The sequence below is a fragment of the Hyperoodon ampullatus genome (assembly GCF_949752795.1).
Source record: "Hyperoodon ampullatus genome assembly, chromosome: 2".
Taxonomy (NCBI): Eukaryota; Metazoa; Chordata; class Mammalia; order Artiodactyla; family Ziphiidae; genus Hyperoodon; species Hyperoodon ampullatus.
The window spans coordinates 146,106,860-146,120,161 of NC_136915.1; positions in this window are offsets into that span (position 1 = coordinate 146,106,860).

Sequence of the window (13,302 nt, forward strand, 5' to 3'; positions counted from 1 at the left end):
ATTCTAAAATGCAATCAATATAAAATAATTAAGTTATATTCTTTTTTTGTGTTAAGCCTTTGAAATCTGGTGTATATTGCATACTTACAGCACATCTCCATCGGGACTAGACACATTGCAAGTGCTCAATGACATGATGCTAGTGACCGTTGGATTGGACAGAGCAATTCTAGAGCCCTCACCGCTATCATGCTTATTGGCTCCCCAGACCCAAGAGCCCCTTAGGGATTTCACTGTTGCTCTACCGAAGGTCCCTCAGTTATCTTCTAGCTTCAGAAACTTCCCCACTCATCATGACTCTTGCATTCAACTTCAGGCAATCCTCTAGAATGAAACATTTAGTTCTAGTCAAAATAGTGACAGAAAAGATAAAGGCAGCAACTGGTAAGAAGAAAGATACTCACACACAGGAGATACAGATTGTGATTCAGCATACCACTTTGAGCCTCTATAAGGTGTTAGGCATGGCTGCTATGTGGACAATCGGCCAGAATCTGTGCACTGTGTCTCTTTATTTTGTGTAGTTGGAACAAGCCCATTCTTAGATTCTAAAAAACCTAGGATTCATTCTAACACAGGAAGAGAAAAGATCCCAAGATCAATAGGCTGCCTTCAGTTCAACCCTGAGTCAATTTCGCTCCTGGTCTTACCTTGAATTCCTAGGTCTGCATTGACTAGATTCCATGTCTTTCCACAGTGATATCATATCTGCCTGGGTTGTTGCTCTTGAACCTGTCTTCTTTTGGTACTTGCTACCAAACTATTTAGATGCTGATCTTTTTACTATCCTTGTTTCTCCTTAAGAACCATTCTGAGTCACTGTAGACTGGCTGAGGATACTTGTGATCCATTCATCCTCTGCCCTGCAGAATAGCTTTCAAGTTTTACTTCAACTACTGCACTTAACTCCTGTTATCCATTCCTTAATCCAATCTTCATTTGATCTTGCATCTTTGCCTTATATGTGCTGTATATACATAGATTGACCTAGCTTTCCATGGTTTAATCCCTAGTCTTGACAGTTATTGTTATTAAGAAATATCTATACTCCCCCAAAGCTAACATAGGTAAAATGACTTATGTTTTAGTGACAGGTATTTAGAGTCAAAGACCATGTTATTAAAAAAATCAATTAGCTATAGAAAGATACCTTCTCTCCAAGTTTCTTTCCAATTTGCAGCATAGAAGCAGTGGCTGGTTAGCATCTGGGTATCCTCGAGACATACTGAGCATTCCATTCATCATACATGACATTTGCATATTGCAAATATCATACTTTATGCACATGCCTTCCAGGCTAGTCTAGAGAGTATGATTGCTGCCTAATCCTCACATAAATCAATGCACCAGGGAGTGCCACTTCTAAACAAGGGGGAAATCAAGGGTTTCTTTGCCCTAGACTCTTCCTGGGACCATCTCATTCTCTTCACATCCCAAGTAGATTCAGTGCTTTCATTTTCTCTTCTTTCTTGAAGCTATCCAAATTCTATTAGCCATTTGTGAATATTATTTTATACCATCTTCATTTTCTCTAAGTTGTGATAGTGACAGCTGCAATCATTTGTATGCATCTTCTGTGCAGGATTTTTTTTGTGTGTGTGTGGAAGAACAAAACCTTTCCTTTGTGTGACAATGTATCCAAATAGAAAGATGGTTTGTTTGTAAATCTGTTTCTACTCCAAACAATATTTTATTTGCTGAGGAGACAGAAAGAGAAGATATTGAAAGAGGAAAGGCAAAAATATTTGATCTGAAATGACAATGTACATTTGCTTTTTCTCATTCCTTGGCTTGCTGCCTCTTCATCAAAGTTGACCTCATAACTACCATTAGATTCTGTTTTCTGCTTGATGGCCTTCAGGGTATTTTCCCCATGCCACCACTACTGTAAAGTCTCCCTCCTTCTCTCTGTGTCTCAGCAGAATAATGCACGTAGTCAAGCTCTTCCTTTCTTTCTTACCCAAGAATGAATTTTGTTTTTCTTTGGGAAAGGTGTAAGCTAGGTTGGAAGGCCAGGGAAACCAGCCATAATCTATCACATTGGGAAGTCATCTGTCTGTCATTGTTTCAGAAGAGTGGGTATGATGACCTGGGAGCAGAACCTGCTCCTTTATGAGATCACCTGATACATCATCCAAAAATTAAAAACATGCTGGACTCCAGTTAGGATTTAAGTTGACCTATTCATGAAAGGTTTAAGTAAGTGTTTCAAGGAAGTTAAGTCAGAGGAATGTCATTCGCAGCTTGATTCAGCTAACCAATTTCCTCCTGCCAGGCAAGGAGCCACTTGGCCACATCCTAGTGCAGGTCTTTGGGAGCTGTCCTAGTTGCATAAGGCTTTCTTTCATAACTGCCAATGTCACCCAGTCCTACTTGCCTTCTTCTAATAGACCCTTCTGGAAGGCTTTACTAATATTCAATGGCTGAAGGCTTCATTTGGATATTAATGGTAGGAGTTGGGATAGCTTTCTTCCAGGGCTCTCCCTGATGTCAAAAAAATAATTGAGTGGGCTTTGCTCTGATGGGATATGTGAAGGAGATAGTGTCTCTTTCAACCCAAGTTTGGTCCACCAGCAAAAGTAGCTATGGTTACATGTCTCCAGAATAACTTAATTGCAGACCCTCTTAGCACTAGGAGTGTAAATATTCTTCTAAAATTTCCTCTAGGCCTAATCTCGCATAAGATGTACATGTTTCTTCTATTGAAATGTTTTTGCTTTCTGTAAAATTATAAACCCCATCAGTATTTTGCTAAAGTACCATACTGCCTCCTTATTACACTTATTTCCATTTCATATGGTCCCTCGGTTAGCTAAGAATACCTCTGTTATCAAAGCCACCTGTGATGGATATACCATTCCAAATAATTGTTCTCTGATCTCCAAATTTCTCCCTTGATTTAGGGTAAGAGTGGAGGATATGTTCTCAGTTAATCATGTCACCTTCTTGTTGGTAATGATTATAAAAGAGGGAAGTGGAGGATGGGAAGAAAGAAAGGAGAAAATGGAAATTTAAAAAAAGAAGTAATAATTTTACAGTAATAATTTTTCTTAATCTTTAAGGAAGATTAAGAAAATGGAGTCATATCACATCAAAACCTTGAGCCTGTGCTCTTGTCTGGTAGAAAACAGGAATCTGTCTATAACTGAAGAGATATTGCAACAAGGTCATAGTGCTGATGGGTCCTCATATATCCTGACATAGAGTTTCTTCTGAGGAGTTAAAGCCATATATATTTCTGTGCACTGGGAAGAGAGAAGAGGTAAAGAATAACCTTGGCATGCATGGAGAAGCTAGCTTCACTAAGCTAAACTTGGTAACGTAAGTCACCCAAAGCATTCTTTACAGAAATAAACAACATAGTTGATGACTTCTAATCTGTGACTACAATTGGGAATCAAGGACCAATGGCTATCATTAGTGGTTTATCCTTTGGCTTAAGCAAAACACAACAAACAAACAAAACAAAACAAAACACACACCAGACACACGCACACACAAACTAGCTATACTTCACACAGGCCTGGGACTAGGCTAGGGAAAGTGGGGCACTGAGGGTGCATAATTTAAGGAGATTGTACAAAAGTGAGTGAGTGTTCCCCAAAAATATGGTCTCAAGTGCTTCATTTACTTCACCTTCATCCCAACCCTGCTTTCAAATATGGAAAAGAACTTCCCTATGGGTCAGGGAGGCCTGCTAGCACAGATATAATTGAATGGCTAACACTCAGCTTGTATATGTTTCATGTAGTCAACCCCTGGACTTGCCAATTAAGTTTCAGATCTGTCTTTTTAACTATGGATTGCTGATTTCATATGTTGATATTCATGATGACTTTAAGGCAGTAAAGTTGATTATGTACTTTCTTCTGTGTAAAGGGACAATCAGGCCCTTGAGAAGAGGGTAACAGGAGGAAATGAACATTTATTGAACACCTACTGAGATAAGTGACATTATTCGACCAACCTAGTATTATGTCCTACTCCCTTTGTCCTTTGCCAACTATGAAGAATGAAAGTATCAAATACTTTCCCGACCTCCTTTGCAGTACTGATTACAGAGTCACAGAGACTGGCCAATGAGGCTGCAGTGACAATCTGCTGAGTTCCTGGCATAGGAATGTCAGATTTAGCAGATAAATACAGGATGCCCAGTTAAATTTGAATTTCAGACAAACCACCGATATTTAGTATAAGTATGTCTCAAATATTGTTTAGGAAATATTTATCCTAAAAATGTATTCATTGTTTATCTGAAACTCAAATTTAACTAGGGATCCTGTATTTTACCTGGCAACCTTATCCAGGCATATATTTTCACTTTGTGCGGGGTTCACAGTGTCCCCGCTCCTTTCTTCTTGTCTTAAACAAGGACTAAACCAGTCAAAGTAATTGCAGAGATGCTGACTCAGAGCTCAGACATCCTGAAGTCTCTGACTAAATGTGTAAAACATCCAAACTCTGGACTATTTTCTTTGTGAAAAAATAAACTCTCTTTAGATTTAAGTCATTGTTAATAGGGTTTTCTGTTGCTGAGACACAAAAGCATTCAAAATTAACACACCTATTCTGTGCCAAACATGATGTCGTGTCTCTATACCTTATTTTATTTAAATATTTATAATTACTCTATGAAATGAGTGCTATTGTGCCTATTTTCAGATGAGAAAACAGAAATAAAAAGAGCTTAAGTATTGAATACGTTGCTCAATGCCTCATAATAATAATGATTAATGCTGATTGTGTACTTAGTAGGTTCAGACACAGATCTAAGTGTCTACATGTATGCACTCATTTAATCCTCCCAGCAACTGTTGAGAAAAACATTATAATTATTGTCCATTTTATAGATGAGAAAACTGAAGCAAAGAATGGTTAAGGAACTTATCCAGTGCAACAGAACTGGCTTCAAGTCCACACAATGGGGTTTCAGATCCTACACTCCTAACTTGTATACATACTGGCCTGAGATAGAGCTGATATTCACACTAAGCCTTACAATACTAAAATCAGTGTTCTGTTCACTGAGTCTGCCTGGTAAACTAAGGAGTACTGTGCTGGTCTGCTGGATTTCCCAAAGCTTCTCTCTCTAACCCTGATAACTGTAACTTACTTATGCTCCCCTGCAGGTTCAACCTTGTACAAATAGGCTTAATCTGAAACAAATTCTGGCTTTAAGCAGGTGGCATGAAGCACCTTCCCTCTGTTGCTCATGGGGTTGGCATCAGTGATTTCTAGTGTTCCAAGAACCCGGTCACTGCATTCCCCTTATTCCCAAGAAAGTAGGTTCATGCTCTGTACCACCAAGCTGCATAGTGAGCCTGGTCCCCCAGAGGCAGTTTCTTGCCTTTCCCAATATCCTCTTACTCATCCCAGTGCATATTTCCAGCCTACTAGAAGCTTAATGATTTGTCCCTTTTATCCTTACTGAGAGAAATACCCTGGTGTTTTCTCCCTACTTATTTTCTTTTTCTATGCCTCAAATAAATCACCTCTTTGGGGAATCTACTCTCTAGACTCCCATTTCTGTCTGACTTGCCAAAGATAACAGATCCTTGACTGTGTTCTCATAGTTGCCTCTAGCTTACCATGACCTTCTGGGACTACTTGGACTCCTTCCTGGTCCCAGATAACTTCACTCGGCCTATCCTGCCTGTGATCAAATTCCTCTCATGACAAGCAGGTATTTACTTCCCAGTTTTGCCTGGAGCTTGTCCTAATCTTGGAAAGAGCTTAGATTTTGCCTTAATGCCCTCTGACAGCACAAGAATAAACACATTTTATTTTAGGGGTGTATTGACAGGTTGTTTTTTCTAAACAATCCCCAAAGGCAAGGAGGTGTGGGCTGGGCATTCACATACTAAATGAGAGAGTGTTTAGTCAACCTTGTTTCTTGGGTCACCAATCATTGAAATAACAGTGAACTCAGTATCTTGAAATAGAAAGAATCACTGTTTGTTTGTACAATGATATTTAATTTGCCATTTCTAAGAGGAAAGACATGTTCAGAGTGACAGGAACTCAAGTTCCTTAATCTCATCTATTAAAATCATATCAAACCATTTACATATTCAGGCTCTGCTCAATTTCCATCTGAAGCCATCTCTCTGGATCATTTTCTATGCCCTCTGTAGATTCAAGTTTAGTCTTCTTTTTCATAATCAGGTATGTGGCACGCAAGCATGGACAGAGGAGCCTGGGGGTAGGAAACCATTATCTCCTTTGTTCTTGAATTGCTCTCTCTGTGTGTCCCTGTTTGTAAATATACAGAACCAAGCAATGAACAAGTCAAATTGAAGGACTTCAGAAAAAGCTTTCTTGATTTCATCTCAATTCCCAGCAAAGCAATTGGTGGTACCATTTTAGAAGTAAATGAGGTTTGATTGCAGAGAGATTTGTCTTTGGAACATCTCTACCTAGCCACTTTATTCCTTACTAGAATGTTTAAAAGTTGACTACCCGAAATTCAAGATGTCAGAGGAGTAGGTGGAGGTGGAGTTCATCTCTCTTCATGGATACATCAAGAATACATGTATAGATGCAACAATTCTCACAGAACACCAGCTGAAGACTAGCAGAAGACCTTGGACACCTGAAAGGACTATAAAGATCCTTGCATAAGTGGATAGGACAGGGAAAAAAAGGGAGAAGAGGAGGAGAGGAAGCGGGAAGGGACCTGCACACTGAGGCAGGAGAGCTGAAGCAGAGGAGAGATTCCCGAATTCAGGGAAACCCCCTCTCCGACAGGGAAATAGATTGGGACAGAAGGGAAGCATCTGAGGCTGTCAGAAGAGGGTGAAGCAGCCAATCAGTGGCAGATGGGACAGAGTGAGAACTACACAGACAGTCCGTACCACGGACCTATGTGCTTCGGACTGGGATGTGTATTCACAGGGATGCAAGGGGGCTGGGAGCTGGTACGTGGGGATTGAAGAAGGGGCCCAGAGAGAGAACTGCTGTTGGCTGTGGGGAGACGGACTGAGGGGACGGGAGGGAGGAAATCTGCAAAAGGGAACGACTATGGAGGAAGACTGGACTGCCATGGAAGCAGGGCACTACTGCTGAGTCACACTCAAGGGGAGGAACCACTATTATAGCCTCTCTCTCCCCACACACCGATGCCTGCCGATGACAATAAAAAAATCCTGCTCAGGGATGGCCCTCATGCACCTACTGCAGGGTGCCAGAAAAACTTGGCCAAGGCTGACCCTCACATGCCTTACACTGAGCACCAGAAAAGGCCCTCACTAGGGTCATATCTCCTGCACCCATGGCCACTGGCCTCCCTGTGCATTCGGCGCCACTGGGGCTCCCGTGATCCAAACAGTCATCCCACCTCTGCACCTGGTCCTCACAGGGGCAGACCCAAGAGCTCCAAGGCAGCCTCAGGACCAGACTCCTGTGGGTGGACCACATGCAGAGGTGGGGATAAAACCAAAGCTGAACCCCAGGGAGGGGGTGACTAAGGAAGAAGGTCAAAAATCTTTCCATCAGCTGTACAAGCTACAGATTAAATCCCTGTGATCAACTAGGTAGACCGTGCATCTATGGAATATCTGAGTAGACAATGAGTGTTCCCACAAATGAGAACGGTCTACCTCTGGCAGCTCTGGAATTTGGGGGCAAGCACATGCAAGAATTGGGCCAGATCAGAGTCTGAGTGGTCCCCATAGGGCCCACAGCAGGTCCAGAGACCAGCCCAGAGGAGAGGAGGACCTCTTGGGGAGGTGGAGGTGGGCTGTAGCTCACAGTGTGTGCAAGGACACTTACAGCTGAGATCCCAGGGAAACAATTATTACTATTAATTTTATTATGGTTTGATTCATTCTGTTGATAGTTCTAGCTTTTTTTTTTTCTTTTTTGGTTTTCCTTTCTTTTTTTTTTTTTTGTTTGTTGTTCTTTTAAATTTTTTTAAAAATTTAGTCTTTTGGAATCTCCATGTTTTATAACATATATTTTTATACATTTTTATTTTTACTTTGCTTTTCTGTTGTCCTGTGTTTTTTTCCCTTTTAATTTATTTTATTATTTTAAAAATCATTTTTATTGGTTTGTTCTATTTCCTTGCTTTATTCCTCAGTTGGTACACTGCTTTGGTTTTGTTTTTAGGTTATGTGTTTTTGTTAGTTTTAATCCAAATTGTCTGATTTCATTTTTGAGTTCTTCTATTTGTCTGGTTGTTTTCTTGCTTCTTGTTTTATTTGGCTCTGTTTTTGTTTCTTTTACAGGTGTGTGTGTTTCTTAGTTTCTGTCCTTGTTTGTTTGATTTTGTTTTTACCATATCTCTGGTGTTTTGTCTTTTTTTTTCTTTAATATATTTTATATATTTTTAAATATTTCTGTTTCTATGTTGCTTTTCTGTCATTCTTTCCCCTTTTTCTTTATCTTTTTTTCTAAATCTTTTTGTCATTTCGTTTTGTTTCTTTGTTTCATTCTTCAGTTGGCACTCTGCTTTGGTTTTGTTCTTTGGTTTTGTGTTTTTGTCAGCTTTCTTCTTAATTGTTTGATTTCGTTCTTGGTTTCTTTTGTTTGGTTGTTCTCTTACTTTTTAATTTATTTGGTTCTGTTTTTGTTTCTTTTGCATGTATGCATGTTTCCTTGTTTCTGTTTCTGTTTGATTTTACTTTTTACCATTTGTCAGGGGTTTTGTTAGTCTCCCCCCCCCCCTTTACTGCTGGGAAGAGTGACCTGCAGGGTCTTGGTCCCTCAACCAGAAGTTGGGCCTAAGGCTCTGGGGTGGGAGCACCAAGTCCAGGATGCTGGACCAGTAGTGAATTCCCGGCCCCAGGGAAGATTAACTGCTGAGAGCTCTCACAGAGACCTCTATCTGAATCCAAGACCTGACTCCACCCAACTGCCAACAGCTTCCAGCACTGGACACCTCACACCAAACAACAAAAAAGACAGGAACATAAACCCATTCACCAGCATACAGACTACCTAAAGTCATACTAAGCTCACAGATACCCCAAAACACACAACCTCACACAGCCTTACTCATTGGAAGGAAAAGACTCAGCTCCACCCACCAGAAAATGCAGGCACCAGTCCCTCCCAGCAGGAAGCCTACACAAGACACTGGACCAACTCCACCACTGGGGGGCAGAGAACAGAAGCAAGAGGAACTATGACCCTGCAGCCTAGGGAAAGGAGACCACAAATACTGTAAATTAGACAAAATGAGAAGACAGAGAAATATCTTACAGGCAAAGGAGCAAGATAAAAACCCACAAGATGAAATAAATGAAGAGGAAATAGGCAAACCACCTGAAAAAGAATTCAGAGTAATGATAGTAAAGATGATCCAAAATCTTGGAAAAAGAATAGAGAAAATAAAAGAGATGTTTAACAAGGACCTAGAAGAACGAAAGCAGAAACAAACAGTAATGAACAACACAATAACTGGAATTAAAAATACTCTAGAAGGAATCAATAACACAGTAACTGAGGCAGAAGAACGGATAAGTGAGCTGGAAGATAGAATGGTGGAAATAACTGCCACAGAGCAGAATAAAGAAAAAAGAAAGAAAAGAATGGAGGATAGTCTCAGAGACTTCTGTGACAACATTAAGCACACCAACATTCATATTATAGGCATCCTAGAAGAAGAAGAAAAAAAGAAGGGGTCTAAGAAAATATTTGAAGAGATTATAGTTAAAAAAATTTCCCAACATGGGAAAGGAAATAGTCAATCAGGTCCAGGAAGCGCAGAGAGTCCAATACAGGATAAACCGAAGGAGAAACACTCTGAGACACATATGAATCAAACTAACAAAAATTAAACACAAAGAAAAAATATTAAAAGCAACAAAGGAAAAGCAGTAAATAACATACAAGGTGATCCCCATAAAGATAACAGCTGATCTTTCAGCAGAAACTAAACAGGCCAAAATGGAGTGTCAAGATATATTTAAAGTGATGAAAGGGAAAAAACTACAAACAAGATTACTCTAGCCAGCAAGGATCTCATTCAGATTCAATGGAGAAATCAAAAGCTTTACAGACAAGCAAAAGTTAAGAGAATTCAGTACCACCAAACCAGCTTTACAACACATGCTAAAGGAACTTCTCTAGGCAGGAAACACAAGAGAAGGAAAAGACCTATGATAACAAACACAAAACAATTAAGAAAATGGTAATAGGAACATACATATCAATAATTACCATAAATGTAAATGGATTAAATACTCCAGCCAAAAGACATAGACTGGCTGAATGGATACAAAACAAGACCCATATATATGCTGTCTACAAGGGACCCACTTCAGACCTAGGGACACATACAGACTAAAAGTGAGGGGATGGAAAAAGATATTCTATGCAAATGGAAATCAAAAGAAAGCTGGAGTAGCAATACTCATATCAGACAAAATAGACTTAAAAATAAAGACTATTACAAAAGACAAGGAAGGACACTATATAATAATCAAGGAATCAATCCAAGATGAAGATATAACAATTGTAAATACCTATTCACCCAACATAGGAACACCTCAATACATAAGGCAAATGCTAACAGCCATAAAAGGGGAAATCAACAGTAACACAAGCATAGTAGGGGACTTTAACACTCCATTTACACCAATGGACAGATCATCCAAACAGAAAATAAATAAGGAAACACCAGCTTTAAATGACACATTAGACCAGATGTACTTAGCTAATATTTATAGGACATTCCATCCCAAAACAACAGAATACACTTTCTTCTCAAGTGCACATGGAATATTCTCCAGGATAGATCATATCTTGGGTCACAAGTCAAGCCTTGGTTAATTTAAGAAAATTGAAATTGTATCAAGTATCTTTTCCAACCACAATGCTATGAGACTAGATATCAATTACAGGAAAAGTTCTGTAAAAAATACAAATACATGGAGTCTAAACAATACACTACTTAATAATGAAGTGATCACTGAAGAAATCAAAGAGGAAATAAAAAAAATACATAGAAACAAATGACAATGAAAACACAATGACCCAAAACCTCTGGGATGCAAAAGCAGTTCTAAGAGGGAAATTTATAGCAATACAATCCTACCTCAAGAAACAAGAAAAATCTCAAATAAACAACCTAACTTTACACTGAAAGCAATTAGAGAAAGAAGAACAAAAAACCTAAAGTTATCAGAAGGAAAGAAATAAAGATCAGATCAGAAACAAATGAAAAAACAATGAAGGAAACAGTGGTGAGGATCAATAAAACTAAAAGCTGGTTCTTTGAGAAGATAAACAAAATTGATAAACCATGAGCCACACACATCAGGAAAAAAAGTGAGAAGACTCATATCAACTGAATTAGAAATGAAAAAGGAGAAGTAACAACTGACACCGTAAGAATACAAAGGATCATGAGTGACTACTACAAGCAACTATATGTAAATAAAATGGACAACCTGGAAGAAATGGACAAATTCTTAGAAAAGTACAACCTTCCAAGACTGAACCAGAGAGAAAAAGAAAACATGAACAGACCAATCACAAGCACTGAAATGGAAACTGTGATTAAAAATCTTCCAACAAACAAAAGCCCAGGACCAGATGGCTTCACAGGTGAATTCTATCAAACATTTAGAGAAGAGTTAACATCTATCCTTCTCAAACTCTTCCAAAATATAGCATAGGGAGGAACACTCTCAAACTCTTTCTATGAGGTCACCATCACCCTGATACCAAAACCAGACAATGATGACACAAAAAAAGAAAATTACAGGCCAATATCACTGATGAACATAGATGCAAAATCCTCAACAAAATACTAGCAAACAGAATCCAACAGCACATTAAAAGGATCATACACCATGATCAAGTGGGGTTTATTTCAGGAATGCAAGGATTCTTCAATATATGCAAATCAATCAATGTGATGCACCATATTAACAAAATGAAGGATATAAACCATATGATAATCCCAATAGATGCAGAAAAAGCTTTTGAAAAAATTCAACACAGATTTATGATAAAAACTCGCCAGAAAGTGGGCATAGAGGGAACCTATGTCAATGTAATAAAGGCCATATACGACAAAGCCACAGCCAACATCATCTTCAATGGTGAAAAACTGAAAGCATTTCCTTTAAGATCAGGAGCAAGACAAGGGTGCCAACTCTCACTACTATTATTCAACATAGATTTGGAAGTCCTAGTGATGGCAATCAGAGAAGAAAAAGAAATAAAAGGAATACAAATTGCAAAGGAAGAAGTAAAACTGTCACTGTTTGCAGATGACATGATGATCCTAAAGATGTCACCAGAAAACTACTAGAGCTAATCAGTGAATTTGGTAAAGTAGCAGGATAAAAAATTAATGCACAGAAATCTCTTGCATTCCTATACACTAACAATGAAAAACCAGAAAGGAAAAATTAAGAAAACACTCCCATTTACCATTGCAACAAAAAGCATAAAATACGTAGAAATAAACCTACCTAAGAAAGCAAAAGATCTGTATGCAGAAAACTATAAGACACTGATGAAAGAAATTAAAGATGATACAAACAGATGGAAAGATATACCATGTTCTTGGATTGGAAGTATCAACATTGTGAAAATGACAATACTATTCAAAGCAACCTACAGATTCAATGCAATCCCTATCAAACTACCAATGGCATTTTTCACAGAACTAAAACAAGAAATTTTACAATTTGTAGGGAAACACAAAAGACCCCAAGTAGCTAAAGCAACTTTGAGAGGAAAAATGGAGCTGGAGGAATCAGTCTCCTTGACTTCAGACTACACTACAAAGCGACAGTAATCAGGACATTATGGTACTGGCACAAAAACAGAAATATCAATCAATGGAATAGGATAAAAAGTCCAGAGATAAAGCCATGAACATATGGTCACCTTATCTTTGACAAAGGAGGCAAGAATATACAATGGAGAAAAGACAGCCTCTTCAATAAGTGGATCTGGGAAAACTGGACTGCTACATGTAAAAGAATGAAATTATAACACTTCCTAACACCATACACAAAAATAAACTCAAAATGGATTAAAGACCTAAATGTAAGGCCAGACACTATAAAATCTTAGAGGAAAACAGGCAGAACACTCTTTGACATGAATCACAGCAAGATATTTTTTGACCCACCTCGTAGAATAATGGAAATAAAATAAAAAATAAACAAATGAGACCTAATGAAACTTAAAAGCTTTTGCACAGCAAAGGAAACCAAAAACAAGATGAAAAGACAACCCTCAGAATGGGAGAAAATATTTCCAAACAAAGCAACTGACAAAGGATTAACCTCCAAAATATACAAGCAGCTCATGCAGCTCAATATCAAAAAAACAAAC